General features: G+C 39.6%; 1 pseudogene; it reads right to left on the bottom strand.

The window, feature by feature from the left end:
- Positions 1 to 1,812: 1,812 nt before the first annotated feature.
- On the bottom strand, positions 1,813 to 6,105 carry LOC136552109 (hsp70 nucleotide exchange factor FES1-like; annotated as a pseudogene).
- Positions 6,106 to 6,652: the final 547 nt, after the last annotated feature.

Here is a 6,652-nt window from a genome sequence, read left to right as displayed (position 1 = left end):
ATACTATTCGTCGAACGTGTGAAAATACAAGACCCAAAGCGAATAGTATATCTTGGTCAGAAAGGATCACCCTGCTGTTTTGTTCCAGCGTCTAGGTGCCAACCCGGGTGGCGGCTATCCGCCTGCCGACCCCCTCCCCCAACCGAATATAATTTGCTGCCCACGCGTAATTAGGCCGAATTCACTACTTCCGCGCACAGCGCAGCCCACCAAAGCAACAGCCATGCTTTTTGAAGTAAAAAAAAAAAACTAACGTCAGCACACCTCATGCTTTTTGAAGTAAAAAAAACCGTAGCTCATAAACCAAGTATCCTAATTAAAATCCGATTACACCATCGTGTTCCTTGCAATAAACTCTTCAAAACAAGACCCTACATGGATATATTTCAATAAAATTTTTTAACGAACATTTATCCCATGATAAATACGTATTTAAAGAAAATCGTTGAACATAACATTAACACTACACGAACATCACAAAAAATAGAATAGAACATTATATGTATATTACGTGAACGTCACATATATAATGAAATGTAAAAATAAAAAAATAAAAATAAAATAAAATTAGTGAAGTAATTAATTATAATCAAATAAAAAAATACTATCGAACATCACAAAATATATTTAGAACATCATATTAACACTACACGAACATCACTAAATATAGCATAGAAACATCATATGTATACTACGTGAACATCATAAATATCATAAAATATAAAATAAAATAATAAAATTAATGAAGTAATTAATTAGAGTCGAAGAAAAAGAAGAAAAAAGCTACCGAACATCACAAAATATATCCTAGAACATCAATGTATGCGTACTGAACATCATAAAATACATTGTAGAACATCACATTTCAACTCGCGGACATCAAAACATACATAATAAAAACATCACATGTATACTTTATGAACATCGCGTGTATCTGTAAATAAAAAAAGTGAAACATAAAATTAAGAATAGAAAAAAGAAAAGAAAAATAAATGAATGAAAGGAAATAAAAAAAGTAAAAAGTAAAAACACACAATAGAAAAAGAAAATAGAAAATGGAAACAAAAATAATAATAAAAGACCACCGAAAAAGAAAATTGAAAAAAGAAAGAAAAGGAAAAAAGAAATAGAAGAAACAAAAAGAAAATTTTAAAAGGAATAAATAAAAGATAAAAAGAAAGAAAAATAAGAAAGGACAAAAATAAAAATATACCTGAACGGCATCTCAGAGTCAAAATAAAAAAAGAGAGAAATGTACGTTGAAAGAAAAAGAAATATAATAAAAAATGAAATAGGAAATAATAAAAAAAGAAAAGAAGAGAAAACTTACGTACCTGACGGACGTCGGGGAACGGAGTTGCTCGTTCGCTCGTACGGTGCATGGGCCAGATTTGCTTGTGGGCCGCGCTCGTAGCATTCAGATTCACGGAAGAGTTCAGGGGGGTCGGCGGCGGGCTTCTGTCCGACTCACTTTCTAGCTACAATATGACCGAAACCTGTTTTTTTTATATAATTTTTTTATTCCAGACCATTTTAATTCGCTCTTCACTGAAAGTCGAACCTAGGCCTACTCAGGTGCTCTAAAGGCCCTTTGGCTTCTAGCTACAATATGACACGTGTGAAACGGCAAACAGAAGCTACATAGTTCACAGCCTGTTCAACAAGCCGTAAACGATCATGGATTATTTACTACTTGGTTGATTTGGTGTGAAAAAAAAAATATTGTTCTAGGCTGGAAAATTTACGATCGTTTACGACCAAACCAACAACGACCAAACGAACAGGCTGGATTCAGAACCAATCCTCCTGCTCCCCTGTTAAGACATTTACACAGAGATCTCAAATTTAGCTTCCTCGCAAATGTTCTGATCAACAAGTTCAATCGTTCTCAAAACGAAGCTACTGCTGCAACGGAACAAGGGAAAAAAATTGCTTCGTTGCAGTGCCCATATCACAGAACTTTGTGAGAGTCATAATTAGTTTGCCAAAATGGAGTCATCATAAGCACGTGCCTTACTTCCTAACCTATCATGTATCATGCCATCATATGCTACACAACCTTGCCGAAGTGCATCCACCGTACCCCTCCGACTGAATGGTTCTTGAAAACTGCAAGGAGAAAACCCAATCCCACCATCTAACTGTAGTATCCCACAAAAGATGATCCATTATACTTCCATCTAGAAGGGCAAATCTTGTGGTGGTCATCCGAATATTATGCCACGGTCGCTTTACCCTGATTGTAAGCAGAAGAAATGCAAGTTAGCTTAGCAAATTGCTGGAGCTGGACTTCAGTTTAAGGTACAAGGTCAACTATGTACCTGCTTGAGCTTCTGTTGGAAGAGCGTTTGAACTTCTCTCCGGAGGGCATCAACCTCCACAGCAAACTCCTTTTGATCCTCTGGTGTCAAGTCCTCCAATTGTACCCCTAGTCTGAGCAGTACATTATTGAGATCATAGAACTCAAAATCCTCCACATCAGTTGAGGAAAGTTTCAGTAGACTCTTAATGGCCAATAAAACCTGCACGGAAAGGATCAGATAACTAAGTAGGTGAAACAAGCTAGTTTTTATGGACGGTATAAATCTCATGAAGTGCAGTAGCCACTCGATCTCTGAACACCCAGACACATTTGTAGCCTAGACCTTCCCAATCAGAGCTTCAGATATAAATGAGTGCCTGAGGCACAAATTAATGAAGGAGAATAGCATGACAACCTAAGAAAATAAGTTGTTTGCATAGACTGGTAAAAACAGAAACCATGAACAAAGTGTTATAGGTACTAGTAGTTTAGTAGTAACATATGCACCTATGCCAATAACTCCAAAACCAATACACATCTTCAAGACTTCAACGACAACCAATGACAAGGCAATTTTGTTGCATCACCAAAAATGCCTATTTAAGCATGTAGTGCCAAGATTATCAGCTTGACAGACTTTTTTAGGTAAAATGACAATATTAGTATGCTAAAGTAATAACTTTCATAAAAAATGTGACTGCGCAGCTAAATAATGGTAACAACAAGCATGTTCAGAATAATAGGAACTGGAAGCAATTCCAATCTTACCTTTTCCTGAAGGTCTAGGTCAAACCTTGATAACATATCGACTATTGATTTCAGAAAAAGACGGTCACTCAAGAAAGGAAGTTGCGCGATTCCGGAATTTAGCTGAAAGTCTGCCAAATCTGTTACTAAAAACACTGCCTTCTTCTGTAACCTAACATCAATATTGTTGCTGACCAATATGTGCTGCAGAACAGGTGAAGTTGTCAGATGTCAGCCAATTCTGTGTCCATATTTTGAAGTTAAAAATTGTCATTACCTGCAACATTGCACTCCCATTTTCTGAATGGAATGCCTCTTGACCATTTACATTATTTCTGATCAAAGATGATATAGCATACAATGCTTTTGCAGCTTCTTCTGTAGATGTGGAATAACCCATCTTCACCAACCTCACCAAAGCTCCAGTAACCAAGGATCTAACCAAGGATAAAGCGGTCAGTATTAGCTAAATGCCTAAATGTAACATCAGGACATACTGCACAGCTACAAGCAGAAAGTCATGATCAAAATTCAAAAGTACTTTCAATGGAAAGGCACCACTGTGATCTGAGCAGAAACACAGGAGGGAAACAATTGCTAGTAAGAAATCTACCGATCACCTTATTACCAATAAAAAGATTGAAAAGGGAAAGCATTCACAATTGCAAGAGCGAAATGCCACACAGGCTCAACATCATTTTCAAACACATGTAATTAAGTTATAAAGCTAATCACAGTAACATGGTTTTTTGTTGTCTTACACATGTTACCACACTTCTTTGCCATCCTTAGGCAAGATTTGGCCAAAGAACATGTCTATGACATGTGGCAAAGTGTAACAAGCAGCAAACCACAATTGTGGTAGTGAACCAAACACTCCACCTAAGAAACTATGGCATGGCTAATGTTTGCCATAGCAAAGCTTGGCAACCAACCAAACAAATCAGAATCTGCAAATTTTGCATTCTAAGAAAGAATCTACTCAGAAGACTTGTACAAGATAATGACTGTATACAAACGGCATAATAGTGGAATCAGAATGCATTCTTGAATGATCAATGATGTATGCAATTACCTGGTTTTGTACAAGTTCATTATTCTGACTGGCTGTACCAAGGACCCATGCCAGTGGTGGTCCGTATTTCTTCATTTGCATTATTAAGCTCTTGAATCACAGGAAGGAGGACCCCAAGTTTGTCAAGATCTAAGAATGTGCAGGAACAACATATAGTATCAGAAAATCTTAGAAGAAGTTACACTCATAAATATCAAATAATACACAGGAGAGCATGCTGTCATGCCTTGTTTTCTTTCCTGAAAGACATATTTGCAAGTTGTTATGGTTATGCTAACCATTTTCAGAAATGCAATGCAAGTGACCACTTCAAAGAATGCCTTTTCTGGAAAGTGGTGAATTGTATGCTTCAAGCATGGGTGATCTTAGGGGAAAAAATTAACACAAGTCTAAAACAGTCGGCTACATTATGTTAGCAGCCTAGAGCCCTAGACTCTAAAGGTGATACAGTAGATGTCTCAGTTTTCTGTGGAATATAAATATATTTTGGTTGATATACAGAGCAGCAATTAGCACACAGATGGACTGAAAAAAAAGGCAGAATTACCATTAGCATTGTCAATGGGCTCCACAAGAACTAAAAGTTCCTGCAGTGCACGCTGGCGATCCTCCAGTGAAATGGAAAAATTATTTAAGTCATCAATTGCAATTTTCATTAAGTCAGCATCTGATGGCATCTTTAACTTCTCCATCAACTCCTGCAAAAAAAAAAAAAATCAGCATAATGTACAACCATGCTTTAAGCTTTGTTTTTCATCTTAATAGAGAAGGACCAGCTGCCTGACTATGACAGTGCACAATTAGACTGCATGCCCAATTTGTCCTGACAAAAATAAAGACTAATAGCAAAAGCTTTATATTTTCTATGGCCAATAACCGCCTGCGGTCAAACAAATGTCTCGAGCAAAATTCAATTCATACAAAGTTTTACAACTAGCAAGAACATGCTAATAACTTGGAGACACTCCAGGAATAAGGATGTTGAGAATTCAGAAATAATACAATTATACAACAATCGTGACAGATCAAAGTTTGTTCGTCGATGTGGTGGTAGTCCAAATGACAGAGCAACCACAAGAGGAATCATGTCCCAAGGTCCAACCACAAAAGAACTGAGTCACCTGCTAGAGGTATAAGCTGTACAGTACACCAGAGTGCTCCAGAAAAACATGCCAGAGTCTTATGTATGCAGACTAGCAAAACAACTAAGATGAAGCAATATAACAGGCCATAAAGCTGATAATAAATTACCAGAGGTCAGAACGCTGAAGCAGTGAAGCAGCATTTTTTTACCTTGATGTCCTGACGCCGCTTGAGCAGTTCACCTTCAGATAACTTTTGCGCATCAGCCGCCTCCTCTTTCAGCTTCTCTGGATCAGAATTTCCTGCCCCACCAGGACGAGATAGAAATTAGAATTCAGCAAAATACAGACATGTCTTCATAGGCCCAAACCCAACCAATCTGTACACCGAAAATGCAACATCGACTCGAAGCCATCCTATCACTATACAGCGATTTGCAGGATCCACTAACGTGATCTTTCCCTGTCCAATTGAAATGTCTAAAGCAAATCGAAAGATTGCACAACAAAATTAGAGGGGGCTTTGGGTTTTCCGTACCGATCGCCCACTGCAGCATGCTGTCGAGGGAGCCGAAGCCACCCGCGAACTCGTCCTCCTCCACCGACCCGCCTCCACCAGCATCCCCCTCCGCGACCAGCTTCCCTTCGTCCTTGCCGACCGCCAACTGCTTCCCGCCCCCCAGCGCCGACACCCCGTCCCCCTCCGCCACCGCCACGGTTGCCGCCGCCGGCACGAGCATCGGGAGGAGAATGGAGACGGATAGGACAGCCGCGACGAGTAGTTGGTGGGTGGGTCGCTTCGAAGGGTGTGCTCTTCCCTTCGCCATGGCTCGACAGATGGACAGAGGCTTCGAGAGTCGACTGGAGCAGCAGCCGCAGTGGAGAGGGGAAGGGGGAGGGAAGGGAGCTCGAGATTTGGATTTTCGAAATCACAGGGGTGGTTTGTGGATTTATATGGTTCGGGAAATGATTTTTCGGGTAAGTACATGCCTTTCAAGTATTTTAATTAGGATCTGATTTCCATGTTGATAGGTACTTATCTCAAATTTTAAACATTTACAGGGATGACTTTGCAGAGGTTATGCGAGTGGGCCCGGAGATCCGTGTTCGGGCGCCTCCCATTGGTCGGGTGACATCACGTCCGGGCATCTCCATCTGATGCTGGAGGGCTTCAAAATTAGACCGCTCGTTCGTAGGTTAACTCATAGACTCAGTCTCACATCAGTTTAAGGCCCCTTTGCAATGCGGGTTTTTTTTTTTCCATTCCTAGTGTTTTTCCGTGAAAAATGAATTAAATCCTTGTAAAATTTCTATAGAATTCCTATGAAATTCCTGCATTCTCCAAAGGAGCCCTAAAATCTATGATAGTGCCTGATCTATAACTATAAGAGCAACTACAGCAGGGGCACCCAAATCAGGCCTCCAAATCTGATTTGGGTGCTACCC

The sequence above is a fragment of the Miscanthus floridulus genome, chromosome 4 (assembly GCF_019320115.1).
Source record: "Miscanthus floridulus cultivar M001 chromosome 4, ASM1932011v1, whole genome shotgun sequence".
NCBI lineage: Eukaryota > Viridiplantae > Streptophyta > Magnoliopsida > Poales > Poaceae > Miscanthus > Miscanthus floridulus.
This window is presented reverse-complemented; position numbering and strand designations above follow the sequence as displayed.